This window comes from Schistocerca americana, chromosome 5 (genome assembly GCF_021461395.2).
Source record: "Schistocerca americana isolate TAMUIC-IGC-003095 chromosome 5, iqSchAmer2.1, whole genome shotgun sequence".
Classification (NCBI taxonomy): domain Eukaryota; kingdom Metazoa; phylum Arthropoda; class Insecta; order Orthoptera; family Acrididae; genus Schistocerca; species Schistocerca americana.
The window spans coordinates 594,047,216-594,073,382 of record NC_060123.1 but is presented as its reverse complement, the minus strand read 5'-3'; positions in this window follow the sequence as shown (position 1 = coordinate 594,073,382).

The following is a 26,167-nucleotide window of genomic DNA, read 5'->3' as shown; positions in this document are numbered from 1 at the left end:
GAAAAATATCCTGTTCCTGTCCTCTCTCACAAATCAATGTAATAATTGCATAGCAAATTATCTACCAGAGTAAGCATACTACTGCATATTATAAAGTGAAAGAATAACATATTAACCCTCGTTAAGAATGAAAAATAAAGTATGAAAGGCGTGCATGGTGAATGAGAATGAATGCACATCTTTCACTATAAAACCACTGTTTTGCCAGTCATTGATGGAGAGTTGTCTGTAAGCACTGATATTAAATTGTTCGTAGGAGAGCCATTTTGTTCTAAAAAATATTTAATTGCATCCTGAAAATTACAACCCTCCGTGTGATCTCTCAAGGTTGCAGTGACAAGAAAGTCTTCTTCTATTACTCCATAACTTGTGCAGTAATGCACAAATTCTATAATGAAAATTGACCCATCGAAGCTAAATGTGTACTGGAATCACATGCACGACTAAAGTATTTGCATATTTTTATTTTATTAATTACACACACAAACATATGTTTTGAAATATCTTCTATGTGGTGGTGCCAAGTAGATTCTCAGCCGTTATTTGTTTACTGTTTGAGAAATGTTGAAACAAACTTTGAGAAAGTTCATACATTGCTTCACTAACTCAGCATCAGTAAAAGATTTAATGATTTTTGCAAGAATATTGTGTAAGTCATATGGTGTTTTTGTGACTGCCTCATGTTGCCCAACTGCTGATAACATACTGTTTTGTTGAAGACAAATTATTTATTTTAGATGAGCAAATTTTTCCTTTCTTCCATTTTAATCTAAAGGAAACGCTGCTGTAAATGAACTGGGTTTTGCAGAGTGAAGCAGATGGCAATACTTCGTCTCCACTTACAAAACAGAATTCTTCTTAGCTGCCAGTGGGCATTGATTTACATCAATGGGGAAAGTTGGAAATGTGCCAGACTGGCATCTGAACCCTGATCGCCTGTTTACTAAGCATATGCAGTGCCCACTATGCCATCCGGACACAGTGGTCATTGCAGCTGCATGGACTACCCAGCGTGCCTCCCGTCAGACCCAATTGTCAGCTTATCCACACACTACCAATGTAGTGCCCCTTCTCCAATATCCTTATCACTTGTGGCATTTCACCAATTACCGTAAGAGTTCGAGCATGGTATGCATCTGCACTGAAGTGATCAATTATTCGTCCTTGCTTGCATTATATGTATGTGAGGTCTGTTCTTTCGGGCATCGCCGAAAGCACAGATAGCATGTATAAAATTTTTCTTTACAAATTTCCTGGAAACCTCTGTTCTCTTCAGTTATCCTCTTAGCCACTAATGCCAAAAGTATGCTAGATGTTATTTATTGCTTGAATACAAGCACAACATTAATGTGTACAAATACGCTTAAAACGCGCCAAACGCTCAGGAGCACCGGAGATTAGTGCGCAACTATTACTGATCGACGTGACAGAGCTGAGGTGGTGACTTGGCGGGCACACCTCACATGTTTGGTGTTTCCCTTACAAGTTCTCCCTGGGTACACATGTATTGTTAATGAGTTGAGAAGGTTCCAAGCAAAAACAAACAAGTCACCCAAATGCAAATTACATGATAATTATATGAAAGCATGATTGTAGAAACTAGGCTTAGCAATAGTTCGAGATGTGCCTTCCAATATCTGTTTCTAGAGTCAGTCTCTCACTCTTCTTCATCACCCTCATTATTTTGGCGACATTCAGTTCTCTCCTCAAGAATTGTCTCATACCAAGGCAAGCCAGTTTTGCTTTTCTCGTTGTCATCATATACCAACTCCTTCTTCTTAGCTACTTTTACAGTATGGTCATGTGGAACACATTCTAAAGGTGTTAAGGGGTTGAAACATTTGGCAGATGACCAAGCCCTCTTCTGCAGAGAAACGAATTTTTCAGCATCACTTTGAAATCTGCAGTTGTTGATTAATTTCACTACAATGGTGGGCACTTCTTGGCGAACAAGTGTTGTTCTTTCCACCACCGATTGTTCTCTCCTCTTCCCACTTTCTGTTCCCTTCCTCAAAAAACTTTCATTCTTATCATGAATTAGGTCATGCTCCTGAATCCTGCAGATAAACTTGGTAGATACTGTAGTATCCTCCCTTGGTGCTCATGGTAGGCCGCTTTCTCTGCGGGGCATGGAAACTGCTCCTCGTACAGGAAATGTAACGAGAATCATATTGATGTTGTGACTGACAATGCCCAAAAAGTACATCATAGTGTGGATCAAGCAGTTACTTTTATGTTGCCCTGGATACCCATCAAAAGACAGTCTTATTGCGTGGACATTTTCAGACAAATCGTTTTCCTTTGAGATCAGAAAATTCCAGATGGCTGAGGATACTTCAGTAGCCCCTTGTACAGCCTGTTCTATCCTCCAGATATAAAATAATGGATATTTTGCAACTCACCTGACAACACAATAACAATAAAAGCTAACCTGTCTTTTATAAAATGCCTCCTGGGTGCTGGTTTTGGGGGTTGCACCTGCTGTAGGTCAGAGCATGTTAACTCATCATCTTTATTCTTCCCCAAAAGTTCGTAAAAGTAAGTCGCTCTTATTCTGTGGATTTATTTTTCTAGCATGTTTGTTGCTGGCTGATTGTTCTTTAAAGGATTTAGCCTTTTCTAATTTTATGATTTAATTTTGAGGTCTAGTTCATAACAAGAGCACAATAAATCTGTAGCAGGGGATCTAAACCCTATATTGTACTCATTAAATACCCTAGAAATCATGCTTTTTGAATCCGTCAGACCCTGTGAAATTGTGGAATGTAAATTGAACACAATTTCGCCTTGTTTAAATCTGCTTGTAATTAAATTGTCATCGATTAATTTCGATTACAATGGTCTCTCTACCTTTCAGGTTACTCAAAAATAATCTCAAAGCTTATTTTTCCAACTCTTTTTTGGCGTCATCTGTCTTCCATGGTACACTTCCTCAATTTCGTTTCTTTAGAGCAATGCTGTGCACGCAGGTTGCTTTTGAAAGGGTGATGTTCACAAATAACGTTTTGCATACAGGGATCACCTTTCCACTTCTAGAAATTACGTTTCACTTCACTGTACAGTTGTGTTTCTGTGATCTTGCTGATATATGCTTAGGTCCATGTCTGTTAACGGTATTTAGACTTGCCAAACTGGCAATAATTCCACCTTGTTTATTCTTATGTGCTTCTTTATAAAGAACTTTTTTGCGTTCAAAGCATCTTTGGGTTTCACTTGAGCACATTTAATACCTTTGTTCAAGTGTGGACAAGGGTAGAAAACCTATCAACAAAGAGATCTCTGTGTCTTTGTATCTTAGCTAATGTCCTTAAACTTGCTGTCTTCTGTGTCTTTCTCATCCTTGATTTGCAGAACCAACTGTAACTAACCCGTCGTCATCCATATTTTCTAAAACTTATTGAACGAAAACTTTCACAAAACACTATAAAGTAGATAGAGTAGAGACTGTGCAGTCTAAACGCTGCAACTCTAACCTCCAATCACCAACTGAGATACTGATAAATCAAATCGTAATATTGCAGAACACGAGACCAGGTGGAGCCCTCCCATTGACTGAGAGGACATGTTTATGTCTGCTTGGAAGTAATTGGGGACATGTTCCTCTTTGCTCGGAGTTTGCGTATTTTGGTGCTGAGTTTAAATAGGACATGTAATTTTTTTTTACTTTTGTAATGTACCTACAACAAATAAAGCCTATGTGCGTTTGAAATAATTTTTCACCGACAAATTTATCTCGTTACAAAATCACTTACGAAAGAGAAATACTAAGTTCTGCTAATGTAAGATAAATTGCTTGCCACTTAGCATCAATAATATCACACACAAAATAATATACCTAACTTTTAGTTTTCGACAGCAAGTCGTGAAATATGTCAGACACAATTCTTATTATTAACATAGACAATAATACACAGTTATTGCTGAAAAAGAAAGTACATATATAATTAGTAACAAGACAGTGCAGCTGTAACCATTGTGTGTGTAATGTTGATCTGACTGCGTTCTTTGATTTCCAGTAATGTTGTTTACCAACAGAGTTAGTTCTAATTATGTAACGTACCTACAACAAATGAACTACGAGGCATGTTTTTTAAGTAAGTACCGTTTTGAAATTTAAAAAAAAGACGTGCTAAGATATCTCAATGATTTTATTTTTACATGAAAGCCTGTACCTTAATCTACTTTTCTACATAATTTCCGTAAATATTGAGGCACTTGTCATAACGTTGTACCAGTTTTTGGATAGGCTCCCTGACTCGTTAACCACTGCATCACCACTGTTTTGACTTCGTCATCCTCTTGAAGACGCTGACTGCCCAGGTGTTTCATCAAGTGCAGGAACAGATGGTAGTCACTGGGCGCAAGATCGGGACTGTACGGAGGATGATTTCGAGTTTCCCATCGAAAAGATGTGATGAGATCTTTGGTCTGATTCGCCACATGCGGACAGGCATTGTCTTGCAGCAAAAAGATGCCCTTGCTCAACTTCCATGGACTGTTGCTTTGATTCTGGTGTGACGTAGGCCACCCATGTTTCATCGCCCGTAACAGTTTGGCTTAAGAAATCATCACCGTCGTTGTGGTACCGCTTAAGGAAAGTCAATGCACTGTCTAAACGTTTGGCTTTGTGCACATCCGTCAACATTTTCGGTACCCAATGGCGCACAATTTTTGGTAACTCAGGTGCTCGGTCACAGTGCCATACAAAACACTATGAGAAAAATTAGGAAAGTCATCCTGCAAGGAGGAAATCGTAAAGCGGCCGTTTTCTCTCACCTTATCGTCCACTTCCTGCACCAAACTTTCATTAACGACCGAAGGACGCCCACTCCGTTTTTCATTATGCACATCTGTGCGGCCATCTTTAAATGTTCTCACCCACTTCCTTAACGTTCCATCACTCATAATGTTTTCTCCGTAAACTGCACAGACCTCACGATGAATATCGATTGCTTTTAGGCCTTTAGCGCTAAGAAATCATATAACAGCCCGTACTTCACAGGGTGCGGGACTCAATGATTATCGGAGGCATCGTAAACACTCGGTACACAACGTAAACAAGGAAGAATCAGACTGTAATGGCGTCAGTGCGTAGATTAAGATACAAGTTTTCACGTAAAAATAAGATTATTGAGATATCTTAGCATGTCTTTTTTTAATTTCAAAATGGTACTTACTTAAAAAATACACCTCGTATGTTCGTGTGTGAAAATGGACTCAGTAAGCAATCTAACGTGCATAACACTGTGTGCCTGTTATGAGTGTCAGTTTCACTGTCATTCAAGCCCTCAACAGATCGTTACATGGAAAAACTTACTTAAAACTAATATTTGGATAAGCTATCTGACTGCGTATTTAAATATGAAAAACTACAGGAACAAATGAACCTGTAGCAATGAATACCTAAGCTATGTGACTGCGTATTTAAATAAGACTATACAAGTAATACAGAATCTGGATTGTGCAATGGAATTTACTGGTTTAGAGTACATGACATGTTGTGGTGTGTCAGTGTCTCTGTATGCTCATACGTTTTGCACTCACCTCTTTAGATGGCTGCCTTTTTCCAAGTGGTTCACAGCTATTTGCAGCAGCAGTGGCTAAAGCTTATTGTTACTAAGAATGAAATTAATTAAAAGGAGTTTGCTTGGGTCCTGTTAACCACTAAATAACTTGTAAGAAGGGATTTCATAAATTAAGTCTATTTAAAAACTTTAGAAATCATTGTGACCAATAATAGTTTGACATGTATTGATAATGGCGAAATGCCTGACAATGTCCTTATACGTATCAATAGTGGTTGAGTGCCAGATTAAAAAAATATTTCAATTTCAAAGTTACATTAACATTTAATAACCAAAGCATATTTATGAATTAGATATGGAGAATAATTTTATTTGGAGGATAAGGAGGCTTCTTTGACTGACAAGCAAAACGTGGGATTATTGCAAACTCGGACTAACAATCATGAGCCTAACCCTGCCACTGCGCTGTACGCTATACTAGCGAATTTTACCTTGAATTCCATCTTCAAGCGTATTTAAGCCATCTAAATCTCTTGGCCATATAAATGAAATCAGGCCTTGACTGTGGTAAGATCTGCCATCACTGACGTGAGGGCAGCGTTACACGTCTTCTGTCTCAGACCTCTCGACCAACACTACTGAAATATTACCGTCGCAGACAAACCTCGTCTCGCAACAATGCTTAGAATCGTGCTCCCATGTTTTGCCCTCAGATTGTTACTATCGATATGTGAGTGCTTATTTATTTCCATAGAGAATCACAGAATCTTACACAATGCAAAGAATACCCTGAAGTTGTCTATATTGTTTTCAGTACTCAGTGTAATATTTAATCAATGTATTGGAGAGTTCTGACACACTCCTTACACTGATTGCAAGTGAAAAACTTTCTACAAGACACATGAGCAAATATTTGTGACACGACATGAACAACGAAATCACACACGCAAATACTTGGACCATAGCATTACTTTAGTTTCTGAGAAGCCCACTTTATTATTGACAAACAACTGCGCTCTTTACACTGTACACTTTTAAACATTTTTCTTACCTTTACACGTGTGAACACATGTGCCTTCATGTGACTGTGAAGAGCAGTCATGTAATTATCACAAATACATTGGTCATTTCTTCTTTGCCGTGATATATCTACATATACCTGGGTAAATAGTACTGATTGGCCGGGCTCTTCCCGCATGTCAGACAATGTTAACATGAATTTATTCTACACTGAAGAGCCAAAGAAAGTGGTACACCTGCCTTGTGTCGCATAGGGCCCCGAGATCACGCAGAAGTACTGAAACACTACATGTCATGAAGACTAACGTCTGAAATAGTGCTGGAGGGAACTGACACCATGACTCCCGCAGGGCTGTCCATAAATCCTTAAGAGTACAAGGGTGTGGAGATCTCTTATGAACAACACCTTGCATGGCATCCCAGATATTCTCAATAATGTGGCCAGCGGAAGTGTTTAAACTCAGAATAGTGTCACTGGAGCCACTCTGTAGCAATTCTGGACATGGGGCTGTCGCATTGTCCTGCTGGAAATGCCCAAGTCGTTCGGAATGCACAGTGGACGTGAATGGATGCACGTGTCACATGTCAGAGGTGTATCCAGAAATATCAGGAGTCCATATCACTGGAACTCTATTAAAGAGCGTCCACCAGCTTGAATAGCTGACATGCAGGGTGCATGGATTCATGAGGTTGTCTCCATACCCGTACACATCCACCCGCTCGATAGAATTTGAAATTAGACTCGTCCGACCAGGCAACGTTTCTAGTTATCGACAACCCAATGTCAGTGTTGAGAGGCGCAGATGAGGTGTAAAGCTTTATATCGTGCCGTCATCAAGGGTACGCGAGAGGGCTTTCGGCTCCGAAAGCCCATATTGATGATGTTTTGTTGAATAGTTGGCATGCTGACACTTGTTGATGGCCCAGAATTGAAATCTGTGATGGCCTAGCATTCGAGTGTGCACAATTCATGTTGAACGATTGTCTTCAGTTGTTGTTGGACCCATTCTCGAAGCATGTTTTTCTGACTGTAGCTATGTTGGAGATTTGATGTTTTACTGGAGTCTTGATATTCGTGGTATACCCGTGAAATGATCATAGAGGAAAATCCCCACTCCATCGCTACCTCGGAGATGTGTCCCATGACTTGTGCGCCGACTATGACAACATGTTCAAACTCACTTAACTGTTTGAGGGGCAGGTAAACACTACTAAAATTTACCCTAGTGAGGCAAGAAAAATTACTTGCAAATTTCAAATTTCTTTTACTTGTAACATGTTTGTTTGATTGTCTTGACATGTTTTATACACTGAGTCTGTAAAAATTCACTTAAACAACAACAAAATATTAACATTAAATGTGGTCACTACAGGTAACCACCACCCCATTACAGTATACAATTCGATATTTGGTGGTAGTATACAATTCGATATTTGGTGGTTGAACATTGAAATAACTACTTTTTAATTTTCTTGGTATCTCTTGAAACAATTCTTGCCTGCTCTCAGACACCAAGGTACTTTGCACACTGAACACATCCACACTGTTTGCACTGGATTTTTCTTTGAACTGCAAACTGCGCATCTTCTAGATGAGGAGTGAATTGGTTGTTGTTTACTGCTTTCGTGGCGAATACTTTCGTCTACGTATGGTTTGTGTGATTTGATCTGGGTTGCTATGCTACTATGGGATACAGAAGCAAAATTAGCTGCTACTATTTTTGGAGCCAACAAGTTTTTGTACACCTCTCGACGGAAGTCTTTATTGGAGAACTGCTCCATTTCGATTTCTTTGTGCATAATGAACGCGTTTGTCGCACTGCAGTCTAAAAAGTGAAGAAACAATCTCATCCACCATTTCTTGCTTTTTCTGTCAATAGCATAGTCTGACTCTAGTCGATCAAAATTATCCACATAGTTCATACTGGAATTGTAGTCTTTCAACACAATTGGACAAGTGATATTGGTTATTGTTCTATCTTTCATTTTTCGAGTTACTGTGGACACATCTGATGGTGAATGACATGTTGAAATCAAGTTGACTGCCCTGTTATCTTTCCATCTATAGATTACTATGCTATCATTGCTTATTTTGTAATCGAATTCCCCTCTTTCCAGTTCCTTTTCCTCCTTGAGTTTTGGTATGTTTTTCCTTCTGGGATTTATTGTTCCATAAGCGTACACACCATTGGATTTTAGGTCCTTGAACAGATCATATGATGTAAAATAATTGTCCATGAAAATAACGATTCTTTCCATGAAGACAACAGCTTAAATTTAGAACGATACGACTGCACATAAGACTAGAACCTGCACAGCTTGTCGTGAATATGGGGTCATTTCAATGTCAACACTGCTGTCACTAGAAGATATTTCTTCAAATAAAATTCGGTAACATTCGTCCTCAGTTATTCCTTTAGGGCTAGACATATTCGATGGAGGCGAAGAAAATGTACTGGGTGGAGCAGAAGGGCGGCGGTTAGCAGCACTAACCACACGGAAATTTGTATGTAAAACATGGAAGATTCTATTTCAATTTAAAGTTACATTACACGTAGGCTTACGTATGTTCAACACGTAAATATAAGCGATTACTTCCCAAAAATAGTCGTATAAAGAAGAGCTACAGAGAATACTGCACGCTGCTTCCAAGAACAGTGCTAACAATGAAGAAGTATCAACAGTTCTGAATACGCGGCAAAAATTCACGCAGAAGACCTGCACTGCCATCTAGCGGCATTTTAGGCAACAATTAGGTGGTTGGCAAAGAGACTACTGGCCTCTGAGCGGTAAAGGGAGAAAATATATGATGTGGTTAGACACAGTGACCACCGCCCATTGTAACCGTCTAGGTATGTGGTTAGTTACAGTTTTGCCTGCCCTTCAGAGAGTTAAGTCATGATAACCAGCCATTGTAGCGGTTGTAACCCATCTAACAACTGCGCCAGACACTTGTCTTATATGGGAGTTGCCGACTGTGGCGCCGTTTTCTGCCCGTTTACCTGTCTCTGTATTTGAATACGCTATAAGGGGTTAGTTTGTGTTGTTCTCCCGGAAGATGATTACATGAATATTTTGTCAGGATTTGTAAACGGTGAGGTATGGCAATACGCGAATACGAGAAGTAAGTTTAAACAGTTTTATTAACAAAGGCGGATTATAAAACATGCACGCTACGTGCACCCATCAACACTGTGTCTGACATCCTAACACCAGCTAATTACGGTCATATCGAAAGGCTGCATGGTGAGCAAAGAAAAGAGAGATATTCGCGCCCGAGGCCGCGCTAGTTAATACTGCGCGCTGCGGACGGCGACCAGCCGCGTACTCTCCGTCGCAGTGCCGGATGCGCATCAACTGACCAAGCAAATTATCAGCAATCCAGACGGTCGGCTGGCGAGCGCGTGTTAAGGTACCGTACGGCTGCGCGCAATCCGTAGACCCTTACAACGCATGTGTATACCAGTTTCTTTGTGCGCTACAGTGTAGAAAGACTGAAGTTCGATCCGTATAGAGCTCAGAGAACTTCTAGCATCTTTAAATGGCTGCTACATAACCTATTTGACTGATAAGCCACACCTTTACCAGTAGCCTAGTGAGGTTCATTGGTTGAGTAGAAACAGGGGGACTAATTTTATGCTTAGGACACAAGAACTCCTTGCTTAAAGACTGTCCATGCATTCATTCCACGGTCAGATGTCGTGGTGCAGGTGTGACTGTCACACAGTTTTAATCTGCCAGGAACTTCTATCCTTAACATCTGTTTGCTGTAGAATTTTGGAACATATTCAGTTTGAATAAAATTAATGTGCTTCATATGTCCACATATCACATGTTCACATGATGTCCTGATAACCTTTGATGAGGTGCAACAGGCAGCTTCCATATATCTAGATTTCTGAAAAGCATTTGACACTGTACCCCTAAGCAGACTGTGAACAAAAGTACAAGCGAACAGATCTGTGAATGGTTTGAAGACTTCAATTATGGAAACCTTGTGATATACACAGAGGCAACAGTGCATTGTCCTCGATGGCAAGCTTTCACCAGAGGCGAGGGTATCGTCGGTAGTTCGCCAAGGAAGTGTGATAATTGCTCTTGTTCCCTATATATGACGTCTACATCTGAAAGAGGCGTTCAATAAGTAATACGTTTGATGACGTTTCTATAGGCGGCATCGCTGTACGTAGCTCAACTGGATGTCTCCGTTGGTAGTGCTGACACACTCGTCTACTAATGTCTATTCACCGAGAGCTGGGACGAAACATAAACAGTGTCACGTGTGCGACTACGCTCGTTTCCAGAGAAAGCATTCGGTGTTCACGTGATACGTAGGGTTGAGGAAAATCCTTGGCGCACGCTTTGCAGCTGGCGGCGTTCGGCTGGCTGCCGAGCTGTCACAGCAGACCGTGAGAAACCTGGGGAACAATGTACGAAATAAATTTAACAATATTGTTAATCTGAGTTCAGTCTGTCGAAGCAGATTTATTTTCATTCAGGTTGCTAACAAAACGCTCCATTCAAACACAATTAATTGTTAATTTTAATAACAATACCAGTAATAATAATGATGAAGGACGAAACAAAGTTCACTCTGTCGAACTTGAACCGTTTTCATTGAGGTTTATAACAAACTGCTCCTCTCTGTCCTCTCTAATGCAGTCTAATTTCTACATTGGAGTTTCCACTTTTTCTACGACATGGAGGACGCACTTGTTCCAATCCTCTGCAGTCGCTGTTCTTATTGCTTCTTCTAGCAGTACTTTAACTTCCGGCATTTTGTATGTTTTGTTTTCCGCTGCAACATAGCCTTTGATTCTGGCCCACACTAACTCGATGGCGTTTAATTCACAGTGGTATGGAGGAATTCTGAGAACAGTTTTCCCTGCATTCTTCGCCATTTCATCTATTGCCTATTCGTTGTGTGCTGTTCTGTGATTTTTAACCATATCTAAAAGTTCTTTCTTCAACATACCGTCTTCGAAATCGATGTTTTTAGATTTTAGCCACTCTGATAGTTCGTACTTCTTGGAATTCGCATTGGAAACTTTTTCTTTTCTCCGAGAATGGTACGGCGCGTTATCAAGAACAATAACTGCATTTTCCTGAAGCCCAGGAAGAACATCTTGAAACCACTTCTCGAAGGTTTCGGCGCACATCTCCTCATGATAATCTCCACTTTTCTTGGATTCGAAAGTCCACAAACATTCTTCAACGAACCTTGCTTTGCTGCCAATGTGTGCGATAACCAAACGTTTCCCTTTACCTGATGGGCCCTTGCTTCCGGTGGATAATCCGGACAGAAACGCTTGTTTTGAGGAATTTCTAGTGTCATCTACCCAGGCGTAACTTCGGGTATGTTCTGCGTTCAGCCACGTCTCGTCCAAATAGTAAATGGGCCTGCCTTCATCTCTCAACCGTTTAATGGTTCGAAGATAACTTTGCCTCCATAAAATGTCATCCCTGTCTATTAGCATGCTATCGCGCTCACGCCGTACATATTTGAAATTCATGTCTCTCAATAGCTTATAAAATGTACTTCTCCGAAAATTGCCCAGATCTGCATCTTCGTTCACGATTGTAAGCACTTTGTCAATTGTTGGCAATTCGTTACGAAAAAAAAAAATAAATCGTGTACTTTCCTTCGTATCGCATTTCTGTCAGTCATCAATACTTTCAGAAAGCTTTTGTCGTAATGTTCCTTTCTTGGGAGACTTCAAAGAGAGTGTGGCCTTGTACTCACTTATCATACGATACACTGAAGAACGTCCAACACCTGTAGCTGCAGCTCTTTTCGAAACAATGTCACTCATCGACTGCTCTGGATGTAACAGTTCCGTTTTATACACATTAAGCACCATGTGCTTCTCAGAAGAACATAATGATATCTTCTTTGCTCGCTTCTTTGGTGGACTTAGAACTGACACGTCGACCTCGCTCGCTGAATCCGTGGATGACATAATGAGGACAGCCGTATGTGATGCTAATGAAATAAGTGAATATATAAAATAAGAAACCATGCGATGCTATTGGATGCGCACAAAAACAGTGAATGCTCAGCGTGGCTACAAACACTCTAATAATCAACAACTACTCTTTCAAGCGTCTTTACATATGAACTTAAGATATCCTGAAATCGCCGCTGTACAACATCCACTAACGAGCTCACACCTGCAACTGAGACTGCCGCACTGACTGAGCACCGCACCTGCGAACCGCACAATGCATCGCTCATAAAGGACAAACGGTTGCACCCATCGCATTCGAACAAACTACAAAATTAAATTCAAACCTTTCTAAAACTTTTCTCGCTTACACCCCCACAAAAACATTTAAAGGGGAATAGTTTGTCGCTTACTATATTTCGGATGATGATTTAGTACCAGTTCTGCATCAGACGTGAGATTTTTATTTATTATTCCACTATTACTGACTCTATTGGGCAGAAAATTTGCAAACGTCATCAACATATAGTCCTAAAGGCAATTATAAAATTATTTTGCTGTGCGATACACAGTTTAGGAGATACGGCGTGATAAATATAGAGTAACGCGAAAAAACAACTTTTCCTGAAAGCTTAAATATTTATCTTTTTCAGTGACAATAAATTTTAATTATTATTATTATTATTATTATTAAGCATTACAATCCATGAAGGCTTTTTGCTGCAGAATGGACAATGTTGAACCACTTTGCTCTGTCTTTACAAGTAATTTGCCACTGTCTGTCATGTCCTAGTTTTCTGAGATCGTCTTGAATATTGTCCAAGTATCTCATGCGTGGGCGTCCAAGAGGTCGTCTTCCGGTGGGAATCTCTTCAGTCACTTTCTTGATGGTCCTGTTTGGTGGTGCTCTGATGACATGCCCTATCCATTTCAGTCTTTTGGCTTTAATTTTGGCCACTATATCGGAGTCTTTATATAATTTGTAAATTTCATTGTTATTTAGCAGTCTCCATTCATCACTGATCCTATCTCTTATGGGTCCAAATATTTTTCTCAAAATTTTTCGTTCAAATACTCTTAATCTGTTTTCCTCTTTTTTTGTGAGAGTCCAGGTTTCAGATCCATAGGTGAGTACTGGTATAATCAATGATTTGTATACTTGTAGTTTGGTGTTCCTAGAAATTAACTTGCTTTTGAAAACTGTCAAGAGACTATAGTAGCATTTGTTAGCCTTCTGAATTCGTGATTCTATTTCAATTTTTATGGAGTTGTCAGAGGTTACTATTGTACCAAGGTAATTAAATTCATTTGTCTTTGTGAAAGCTGTGTTATTAATTTGCAGTACATTATTATTTGATGGATAGCGGGATAAGATAAAGTACATTGTTTTGTCTGTATTCAGCTGGAGGCCTGTGCCATTTGTGGCTTTAATTAATTGTGCTGTAAGAAGCTTCAAATCATTCTCACTGTCAGATAATAATGCAATGTCATCAGCGTATGCTACAATGTTAATTTTGCTTTCCAGTTGTGCTCCAATTTGTAGTAGCTTTACTTTTTGGATTATTCTATTGATTACTATGTTAAAAAGAACTGGTGAGAGTGAATCCCCTTGTTTGTAATGTAAAAAAAAAAAAGGTGTCGGAAGGTAGTTCTCGGATCGCTTTATCATGTTCAGGTGCCAAATTATAAAAAACACGACTTTCATCTTTTAATTTCTGACGCCCCTGCCTTGTACACCCCTCGACGGCAGCGCTGTGGTCACGCGACTTGTCGTGTTTGCTGTACGTCTCTTGTTCCGGTGAATGGAGTATGGTTGGGGTACTAAAAGTTGGGTGCCGGCTGGGTTCCTCACCGTCTAACTGAAGACGATAAAGGGGAACAAATGCGATCTGTGGAGAATTGCTTGCGTGATATGCGGATGATCATGACGAATTATGTCGAACATCGTCACAGGCGATTAAACGGTGGTTCTACACTTCGAACTGGAAAGAAAATGGCAATCCGTGGAGAGGCGCCAAACCACCTGTCCTCCGAGGAAAAAGTTCAAAACTGCACCCTCAGCTGATAAAGTTGTGGCCACAGTCTGTGGTACTCTGAAAGAGTTGTTCTGTTTGGCGTCCTCCCTCATGGTGCAACTATCAGCTCTGAAGTGTATTGTGCTACCCTCAGGAAATTGAATAAACGACGTCAACGTGTTTGTCACCACAAAAATAACTAACTTCTCCTACTCCATGACAACAAAAGGCCTTGCTCAAGTCGGCACACCATAGAGCAGCTCAAAAAACTTCATTGTATTGTTCCTCCTCATCCACCCTGCATCTCGGATCTTGCACGTCCAGACTTCCATCTGTTTGACCCAATGAAGGATGCATTCCGGGGAACCAGGACCTGAATGATGGGGAGGTTAACAGTGCAGCAAGACTTTGACTCTGACGCTTCAGCCAGTGGAGTGGTACTGTGAGAGCATACAGGTCCTCCAAGTGAGGTGACATAAGCCTGTCGCATTGAATAGAGAATATGTTGAAAAATAGTGTTTTGTAGCCAGAGGAGTGGAGAATAATATAGTGTATTGGAATCCTGAATAAAACCTGTCCGCTTTCAGAAAAAAAATTACGCGCTAGTTATTGAACGACTCTTTTAAATAAATGATGTAACAGACAAGAGTGAGCAGCAGTCTGCGGCTGTTTGGTGAGGATGCTGTAGTTGTGCAGGAAGACGACGTCGTTGAGTGACATAGGGGGATAGATGATGATTGGTGTGGTGAATGGCAGCAGGCTTTTAAATGCAGAAGAATGTGAGTTAAAGTAAATGAGTAGGAAAAACAATCATGTAACATATAAATACAGCATTATTAGTATACTGCCTCACACACTCACGTTGATTAAATATCTGGGCATGACAAAGTAAGTGATGTGAAATGGAATGATCTCTTAAGGATGGCAGTAGGGAATGCGAATGATCACCTTCCTTTTTTTGGAAGAATTTTAGGAAAGTGTGGTTCATCAGTGAAGGAGACTGCATATTGGTTGCTAGTTGGTTACTGCACTAGTATTTGACAACGACACAAGGTCGGATTAAAGGAAAACTTTAAAGTAATTCAGAAGTCTGCAGCTAGATTTGTTACCGATAGGTTCAATCAACATTTTACAGAGATGATTGGTGAGCTCAAATGGGAATCCCTGTAGAGAAGCCGACATTCTTTGCGCAGAACACTCGTGAGAAAATTTAGAGAACCGGCATTTGAAGCTGACACCAGAAGGAATTTATTGCAACCAACATACGATTGTGTAAGGACCAAAAATATAACAGAAGTTAGGGCTCATACGGAGGTATATAGAAAATAATTACTCTCTTGCTCTGTTTACCATTGAAAGAGGAAAGAAAGCGACTAATAGTAGTACAAGGTACCCTCCGCCATGCACCATATGGTGACTCCCAGAGTACGTAGGTATATTTAGATGCTGACCACGTGAGGTCAAGTCTAGGACATTGCACGTACACACATAGCATGTAATAGGCCACGCCACATGGCAGCAGGCCCATCATTGTCACGACAATGATGCAGATTCGTATGTAGTCTGTCCGTTGCCGGTTTCTAAATGTAGGCGTTGTTATTAAAGCAGTACTGACCATTTTACCAGTTTCTATGATAATCTAATATTTCAAAGCATGGTAATTTTACGAATAAACGTTATTCATTTTTTAACAAAACAAGTACCAAAAATTACCGGTTATTCAGAGTTAAAATACCGGTATCACTTTCAACCAGACAGTTTTTCCCATCCCTACATCTGACCTGCCACTTAACACGAGCCAGCATGTTTTCAGTCCACAATAAGGACACAGCAGATGATGTTACACGCTAACAACGGAGGGCCACAAGTAGGACAACAGGAGAAAATCTGGCGCCAGAATAGTGGGTGCAGCCTTAGATGAACGCGATTAATTTACACGGACAGCTGGTACATACATTGCGAACAGAGGCAGCTATACCAGTCGTGGCTTCCGAAGAAGCCGGAGGCAGCTTTGGCTGTGGTGCCTACCAAAGAAGCAATAGGACTGCTGCTTCCAATCGTGGCTACCCAAGGAGCTGGAGGGCTACCCAAGGAGCTGGAGGCAGCTCTGCCAGTAGTGCCCACCCAAGAAGCTGGTGGCAGCTCTGCCAGTCGTGGCTACCCAAGAAGCCATAGCACTGCCAGAGGCAGCTGTACCAGTCGTGGCTGCTGAAGAAGCTGGAGGCAGCTCTGCCAGTCGTGGCTACCCAAGAAGCCATAGCACTGCCAGAGGCAGCTGTACCAGTCGTGGCTGCTGAAGAAGCCGGAGACAGCTCTGCCAGTCGTGGTTACCCAAGAAGCCATAGCACTGCCAGAGGCAACTCTGCCAGGCTGGGCTACTGAAGAAGCCATAGCTCTGCCAGAGGCAGTTCTGTCCCTTGTAGCTGCCCAAGAAGCATAGCACTGCCAGAGGCGACCCTGCCATTGGCGATTCTGAAGAAGCCATAGCACTGCCAGAGGGAGCTCCAACAATCGTGGCTGTTCAAGAAGCTGCAGGTTTGCCGGAAGCAAGCATGTCGTATTGTTATGTGGCTCGTGGCTAAATGTGCAACACAAGACGAAACGATGGAGCCATCGCACGCCTCAGGGAAGCGCCCTGCCGTGATAGACGATGTAGATTGTTCATCCCCACCGTAAAGTTGCTGGCAGCTAACGAAGAAACGGGCACCCACTGATGTCCTCGTAGCTTCGTCTACGTAACTGATCTAAAGGGAACGATTTATCGCTCTACATCTATGTCTACATATGTAGTCTACAAGTCAGTATGGTGCTTGGCGGAGCTTACCTTGTACCATTACAAGTCATTTCCCTCCCTGTTACATTGGCAGTGAGTGAGGGAACAAAGACACTCTATATGACCTCATATGAGTCACAATTTATCATATCCTCTCTTCATGTTCCTTATGCGAAATGTGTGTTGGTGTCAGCAGAATCGATCTGCAGCCATCTGCAAATGTGCATTCTCTAAATTTTCTCAATAGTGTTCCTCGAAAGGAACGTTGCCTTCCCTCAAAGCATTCCCTTTCGAATTCCGTAAACATGTCCATAATATTTGAATGTTGTTCGAACCTACCAGTAATAAATCTACCAGCGTGCCTCTGAATTACTTTGACGTTTTTCTTCAATCTGACTGGTGCAGATCCCAGACACTTAAGCAGTACTCAACAGATCGCGCGATGGTCTCCTTTACAGATGAACCACACTTCCCTAAAATTCTCAGTAAATCGAAGTCGATCATTCATATTCCCTTTATCACCAGGCACATGCCTGGGCCAGGGTTTGTTTCTTGATCCCTAGGTGTTAGCGGTTCTAGTCTGTTGCAGCTGGCTTCCCGACGATGCTGTGTCAAGAATGCATCGACATTTTGTTTTATATTCTGATGATGGCTTTTGATAGTGGCAGTTTAGTCTCTGTGAACTGTGAAATCTGTAATGTGTGCCGCGACGTTGAGTTGTTTTATCGCGTTCCACAATGATTTCTGAGTCTGGTTTTTGCAAGATTTTGGATGAGCAGGGATGTCATCCTGTTAGCGCCTTGTATTGGCTATTGCTGTGGTTACATGCCAGTTCTGGTTTTCCGTGCTGGTCCGGCCTGCTGTAAGGCCAACGTTCAGGCGCAGAATCGGCACTTCAACTTCTGTGGCTGCTTTTCCTGCGTACCTGGGCGACTGCATTGTTTCTGCAAGTGTGGCCTCAGTTACTTCTATGCTTTCTTCCGCGTGTGTGGCTGTGGGTGTGCCCTTGGGCTCATTTCTTGCACTTTGCCTCAGTGGGTCTTGTGCGTTGTTACCTTCGTTCCTCGCCCGTGTGATGGTTCTCTCCTTCTCCTTGTCCATTGTGTTGTTGCGATGAGTGAGTCAGATGTGTGCGACTACTGTGCGGATCCTATTTCCCGCACGCGGATGTTCTGTACTGCCCCTACACCGCGTTCTCGACCTTTGCGAACGGGCTGATGCAACGTGAATGAGGCCCTGGCTCGCTTTGTTCCTATCTATGAGCCCAACTTCCAGCTTTCAGGAATAGCTTTCGTATCTCCAAGCCGCCCTACCAAGAGACGTAAGACAGTTTTGCTTTTTTTGGACACGACACACATTCGTTTTCACAGAGGACAGGACCTGCTTATCTATTTAGCGGCGCTTGCGCGCACGTATTAGCGGCTGTGACTTCGAACGGAGCAGAGCGGCGCACGTCAGGCGACTCTGTACGAGGGGTATGCGGGGCTTTCTAGGGCTTATCTGGTTGCCCTTCATCAGCCAGAGGTTACAGTAATTTTATTGATTTGCAGTTTTTCATATTTCTGGATACATATGGTTACATCATGTTGATTATTTTGAATTTTTTCATTTTTTGTTGTGAATTTAACATGCAGCGTACGGGGCTATAATTTTTATAAACATCCCTACTTATTTGGTGCTATCCGACTTTGGCTCCGTTTAACTGCGCGAATAATACCATCAATACCGTTTGCATCAATTTTGAATAATAATTCCTGTTAATAAAACTCTTATTCTCAATAAGTAGTTTACTACCTATGGAAATGATACTAAATGTAATTGTGGTATGTAATCAAATCACAAATTTATTAAAAACAGGACGAGCAATGATAGCAACTTAAGACATTGCAACACCAATCAGATTAACTTCTTAAACTAACTGTCCTACCATTGGCACAATGGAAACTCTATTCCTTTATCGCGCCCTTTTCCCCAACTTCCGTTGGTTGATACTGGTAGTGCAATTCGTTGTTCTACTGGAGCTCCACCTAGACGGACGCAGAATCAGAGCGCTCAAGCAAGGAGCTAGTGGAACACTTATTTACAATTACACAGTACCCTACTGTGCCAGCTCTTTGCGCTAATAATGCAGTGTGAAGACCACGACTGTCGTCCCACGCACCAACGTGATGTCGTCTTTCCCCTGTGAAATCTCGACTTTATCTAAAAACATTGACGTGATTTCCGTCCGAAAACTCCTGACCGTAAGTTGCTCAATTGCGGGGTCCGTCACGAGTCGATACACTGTCTATTTGCGTAAATGGCAGGAGTAGATGGAAGACTCAAGTGGTTGGCAGCAAAGGAACAGTTAATGATGCATTTGAACGTCACGAGTGAGCACAAATCTGTTTTCTCAGAGGAACAGATGATTCTGCTTATGTGGACATGGATGCACTAGCTCTGAAATATTGGAGAGGTATCACTGGTAGCAGTGCCAGCAATATCTCCAAACCTGACTATATCTAGGCCTCCACTCGCAGACGAGACACTTAGAGTCTGCCCAGCACCACCCCGGAAACCAGGGTTTGCTACCTCTTGTTGCCGCCAAACTTTCCAGTTCCTCTCACATGTATCCCTAAGCGTTTTGGCCAATCAGGACTCTGAAATTTCGCGCTGCTCGCCCACCTTTCATGGGCGCGCCCGTATTTGTGACCGAGCGAGGTGGCGCAGTGGTTAGCACACTGGACTCGCATTCGGGAGGACGACGGTTCAGTCCCGCGTCCGGCCATCCTGATTTAGGTTTTCCGTGATTTCCCTAAATCGTTCCAGGCAGATACTGGGATGGTTCCTTTGAAAGGGCACGGCCGAACTTCCTTCCCTGTCCTTCCCTAATCCGATGAGACCAGTGGCCTCGCTGTTTAGTCTCATTCCCCAAACAATCCAATCCGTATTTGTGTCCTGTTCCAACCGTTGTATAGCCGCAGAGGCGAGAAGCAGCCTCCCTCTCTCCCTCTCCCCTTCCACCTGTGTGGTCTCAGGCTTGCCCCTGCGACTGGTGACACTGCCAACAAAGAAGTCGCCGTGTGAAGCTCCGGCGACTCGCCGGCACCTCGCTTGTTCTACATCTCAAAACAGCTCCTTCCCGTGTCACTCCAAAACACCTTTCCAATGTTAACATGCAGAGTTCTCCAAATCTTTACCCACCAGTATGAACCTTCGTTTTGCTACTAGTAATATTCTGCTTTAAGGCTATACCTGTGGTGGTGGTATTTGTCATTTGCTTTCTGAATCGAACTCGTGTAAAGTGCTAAAATCTGCCACCTGACATAACGTACTCCTTAGCAGTTTGTACTGTTCTCGGGTCTCCAGCCCGGTGCAGTCGTTTCCAAACCACGATATTTCGACAGCATTCCTTGCCGTCATCTTCAGGTGATACCCGCAGACTGAGCGACTCCACCCACTCACTCACTCATTCATTTACAGCACGGACTGATCATCGAGTCCGATGTGGCAGGAGTCCGAGCAGCGAAGCTGCTGTTCCTTCTTGGTAGGCACTGGTGGTATCGATGGCCTCTGGTATGGATTGTCCTCAGGCTACTTCCGATGTTTATCGAAGTAGGCGATGGCGGCTGCGTCCTCTGGGGCAGGTTTTCTACAGCCGGAACGCCACTCCTCCTTCAGCCACTTCTCGGCGACCTGGTAGATGTGCACCCAGTCGTCAGGACTGTGATGGGAGGGCGTTGATCGCTCGTAGCTCCTTCCGAGACACCACCTCGTGCAACAGACCACGAGTGTGGCGGGGGTCGCACGGGTGGTGGGGAAGGGGAGGCTTGGGCACGTCTGGCGGCGTAAAAGGATATGGATTGTCCCTATGAGGGTACGACCCATCCACAATGGACGCCGCGATATTCTTAAGGAAGGGCTGTACACTGCGCTCATCAGGGACCGGCAGGCACAGGGGCAGCTCCTCCTCGTCTATAGTCTCTTCCTCGACGTGGGAGGTGACTGGCGTCGCCGTTTCCCCGGTATGTGGGAGTGCCGCCACAGGGGGAGGCAGTCCAGGTGACATGACGTCCATCGGCACCCGCGGTGGCGAGACCATGGACAGTAGCGTCTGCGTGGCGGCGTCCACCTCACCGCAGGGGAGGCGGGCGCGGGAGCGGGCACCTTCTTCTTGAGAGCTCGCAGCTCCTCACGCAGCTGCTGGAGCTGGCGATGGTGTTCCGTAAAGCGCTGCCCATTCGGCCGCAAAGGCGGCTCAGAAGCCGGCCATAACGTCGTCAGTGGCGGCTTCCAGTCGGCGCGGCTCGCACCCCTCGCCAGAGCGAGGCGGGTGAGGGGGGAGGGGGGGGGGGGCGGTGCGGCCGTCGTGGCACCAGACACCGCCGCAGGCCGTGTCGCGGCGGGCTGGCGGCGTAACACAGTCGCGAGGGAACTCCCATAAGGAATCAATGCTAAAAAGAGCAAACGTCAGGTACACTTCTTGAAGTAACTAATGGAGATAAAGACCTGAAACTTTTACAGTGTACAGCTGAAACATCATTCTGAAATCATATAAAAAATGGTTAATGTATTTTATATATTTCATGAGTAATCATTTTTTGTTCTATAAGACAAAAAATTAAAACTTTCCTAAACACCTTGGAGCTTGTAAATCTGTTCTTTTTATCACTACTGGTCTATTTTTTTTATCTAATTAATCATCGTTGTATTAACAAGAGATACTGTAAATCTGATGTCTGTAGCAGTCATAGTTTTTGAGAAAAGTGTACCAGAAGGTCAAAAAATGTAGTTTTGAGAAAAATGGTATTAAAGTTTTACATGCAAGAAAGTAATGTACAGTGTCATACAGACACACTTTTAAAACATTCCAGGGCTATACTGTGGCTCAGCTTCTTGATCTTTATCTTCTTTTGTTCGATCTGGCCTCCTTGGTAGCATTTCCTGCAGAAATATCAGCATAACGGATACGGTCCATGTCAATCTTTTTCAGTCCCCTTTCAGTATTGATACCATCCTTTGTTCCCAAGAGTCTTCATACATCGGTCTTCTTTGACACACCAGCATTGAAGCACATCACTGCATCATGAACACCAAATTTTAGTGTTTCTTTTCTAACGGAAACGGTTTTTGGTAGCCTTGTCCAAATGACAGAATTCAAACTTTCATTTGGGTTTTGAGTTTTTCCACGGAGACACTTTTTCAAGAGCTCTTGTTGGCTAAGGTCTCTGAAAATGGGTTTCACAGCCAGCAGGATTTTTTCTGGAATTGAATGTTTGTGCTTATAGCTGGAAGATGTAGCTGGGTTGTTGAATTTGCACCAGCTGTCAGGTCCCCGTGGGCAAAGGTTATGTTGTGGTTCCTCATCTGTTGAAATTTCATGAAAGAATATAGCCCAGATGGCTCTCCTCATTGCTCCTACATTGTTGAAGTTATTTCTAATGGCCATACCATAAGAAGTCCGGATCCTGTCTATTTCAGCCTTTGTCAGGCCCCCTTTACCACCTAACTTTTTTTCCTTGCATATCTTTAGAAGTCGTGATCCCATTCTTTTCTGTACATGTGCTATACATTCCAGTTTATTAATTTTGACTGTAGGCCCATAAGGTTTATCTTCTACCACTTTGTGATAAGCCTTACTGTCCCCGTCCCCGAGATAGTCTGTATAGAGGATACCTCTTGATTGCACAGACCTTTTGAAAATGTTAGCAACACCAGCCACTTCCATGCCTCCACTAGAACCATCATAGTCCTTTTTGCACACATGTTGTATAGTGGGATTTTTGCTACAGATGTCGCAGAATTTAGTAATAATTTCAATATCCAGAACCTTCCCAGTATCAAAAGAAGTTGCTGACACAATGCCATTTAGGGATGTATGCCCACGTTTCTGCCAACTGCCATCAAAACCAGCAGAAATTTGCCTTGGGTCAGATTTCGTATCATTCAAGTGAACTGCTTCTTTGGCAGCTTTCAACATTGTAGATTCACTTACCTCAGCTACAACTGCACTAATAGTCTTGTTGTAAACATCAAACTTTCTTGGAGGTGGAGGAATGTTCATCACTGCACAAAGAACAGCACCTGCACTTCGCCCTTTTCCAATAGATCTAAGTGCATACACTAATCTTATATTGTTTTCATACAATCTGCTTCTTCTTACGTGGGATGACATTGTATTGGGCAGTACAGCTACATTCCAAACATGTCAAAACTAAATTACAAACAATTCCCGTGGTTTTCACCACATTTTCGTGCAAAGTAACGTTTCCACCACAGCTTTTACAATTTGTGTGTTTTTATATAAGTTAACGTAATAACCTCATGGAGATCAGAATGTTTGTGTCAGTAACAACAGAAACACTGTTCACACCACATGTTGCATTGTCACGCATTTCAGAGGCACTTGGAAAACCGGCAGCACCTAGAAGGTTCTTGCTTGAAGCACTGACACTCGCACTGACTTCACTTTCAATATTATTTTCTGCTCTCTGTTCAAAACTAGCAGTTTCGCGGTTTATTTTTACATATTTATTGCCACGAAACTTAGGCATATATCCAAACTTCCTTATTCTACCCATTGTGTTATAATGTTTCACAAAATCCGCGCACTTAAAGCACGCGACGGCATTCTTGCAAACACCCGCAGTGTGCCACACCTGCTGGCACCTGTAGCATTGCACGATCTTGCGTTTCCGCTGAGTGCGCTTCGGCTGTCGTCGGCGGCCGCTGTTGCTCCCCATCGCGTTGATGAGAAGCTTCAAGTGCGGCTGCGATCTGCTTTCCCTTGCGCCTAGCCCTTTTATTTTCCCCATGTGTGTGTCTGCAGGCCCGTCGCTTGTGCGACTCGCCGTGTACATTTGTAAGGTAAGGGTTTTACAATATTTATTTACATGTGAAGGAAATGGCGTTCATGGGCCTCAGGAGCCCTTAGCCGACCTTCTTTGGTGTCCAATCATTATACAATACTAAATTTCGTTTCTCAGGCACATTGGGACCTTGAAGCGGTGTCCAGGTTGGGGTTGGGCGACTCGTAAATCTCGCAGTTGCGGGAGGGTCTCTCTTAGGCTGTTTTGTTGAATAGTTTCTTGGCCTTATTCTTAATGGCAGTTTTTAGTGTAAATAAGTTATACACAACTGCAACCAGTCACTTTTTTGAGTAATACTGCTTTATTCCATAAACCGGTTTTCAAACCTTTTCAGGTTCAGTAGCATAATGCTGGGTGCTGGTTCTATGGCAGAAAGATGGGTCACACTTTAATGTATCGCCATGACTATAGCTTATCTGTCGATATGGATGTAAATTTAGTTTTTACTTACTGTGACAGTAAAGGCGGCTTTTTTTGGATCTGTCTGCCTCAATTTTGATGTCCAGAACACTTTCACACGAACTACGTATATTAGTTTACACTTTATCAGCATCCAGCATGCGCTTTACAACTGTTGCTTGTAACAAAGATCTTGACAGAAAGATGTGGCATAACCTACTTTGTACAGAGATGTAATTTGTTGTTCTTTACATGTGTTAAAGTCGATATAAGGGCAAGTATTTTAATGGCGATAACATGAGAGCACGAGATAAAATAAATAAATTACTACAAGAACAAATTTCAGGTGCTCTTGTAGTGTTGGCAGAAGAGCCAACAATGTGTTGCTAGAGGAGGCCGAAATGCACGCGTTTAATTACACGCTGACTGGCGTGAGGTCTGGAACAGTTAAGGGAATTAATAGTAGCAAATAAAGTACGTAGTTGATATAATACTTAACTTTAATCCACAATTGTAGAACATCTCTCGTGACGGTACGTGCTTCACAATATTAACCCTAGCATTACCAACGTATTTTTTGTTACATGTAATACCAACGGGGGGGCCTCAAAGGCCCATAAAGAATACCACAATTTATTTTATCATAAATCAAGTTTGTTTACTTCTGATACCTCTAATAACAATTCAAAATGCTTAGACATTGTTTTTGTATACTGGATAATAAAAGATGTTGTTATAATAGGAATAAAATGAACAAATCACGAGATTCAGTTTATATATTTTTTGGAATAATGTTTCAAAATAGTGTTTTCTTATAAAAACGACTTTTTTAATTCGATACACTACATGAAGCAAACAAAATTTACTGTCTCATTCTGCAACGCATTTTTCACACAACATTGTCTTCCTGCAGTGTTTCCCACAGACGTGTTTGTGGCACTGAGAGCAGGTAACAGTTGACTTTCCCAGCTTGTTGTACTTGATCTTTTTAGATGCAGCTTCTTGGCAGCATAGGTGGCACCGTCTACGTGTTCCTGGTTCTGCTGTTGAGGATGATGGTTCTACAGAGCAGCTGAGCTTCCGTTGTGTGATGCTTTCCATTGCCATTATTACTGGCTTCTGAAGTTCATACAAATTTTGTGCCCGTTTATCTACTTGAGATCTTATTAGTTCGAGACCTAAGTTAGTGATAAAAACTCTTCTGCGGTTTAGCAAATTCTTTTTCCAATTCGGAAAGTTGAGGAGGAAGAGTGAATATGCATTTATTGCTGCTATGTCAATGAGTGTGTAGAAGAGGGACAAAGGCCATCTTCTTGTTCCTCTCTTTGTGCTGTAGTGTCTTGCCATCTGGTCTATGGTGTCCACGCCTCCCTTTGTAGAATTATAAAAAAGATTTATGTTAGTCTTTTTTGAGTCTTCATTCAACACCCCTTCTGCATCAACAGCAGTCGTTTTGGCTTCTCGCGGACTAGCGTTGATGCAAGAGTAACTGGTGGCCTCTGTGTCTGAGGGTCAGTATAAGCAAAGATGGAAGAGTGTAAACTGCGGCCAGTTGTAGTCTTCAGCTCTTCAGGTATGTGTCGTCTGTTAGACTGTAGGGTGCCAACAAGTGTGAGGTGAAAATCATTCCATAGAGTCTCAG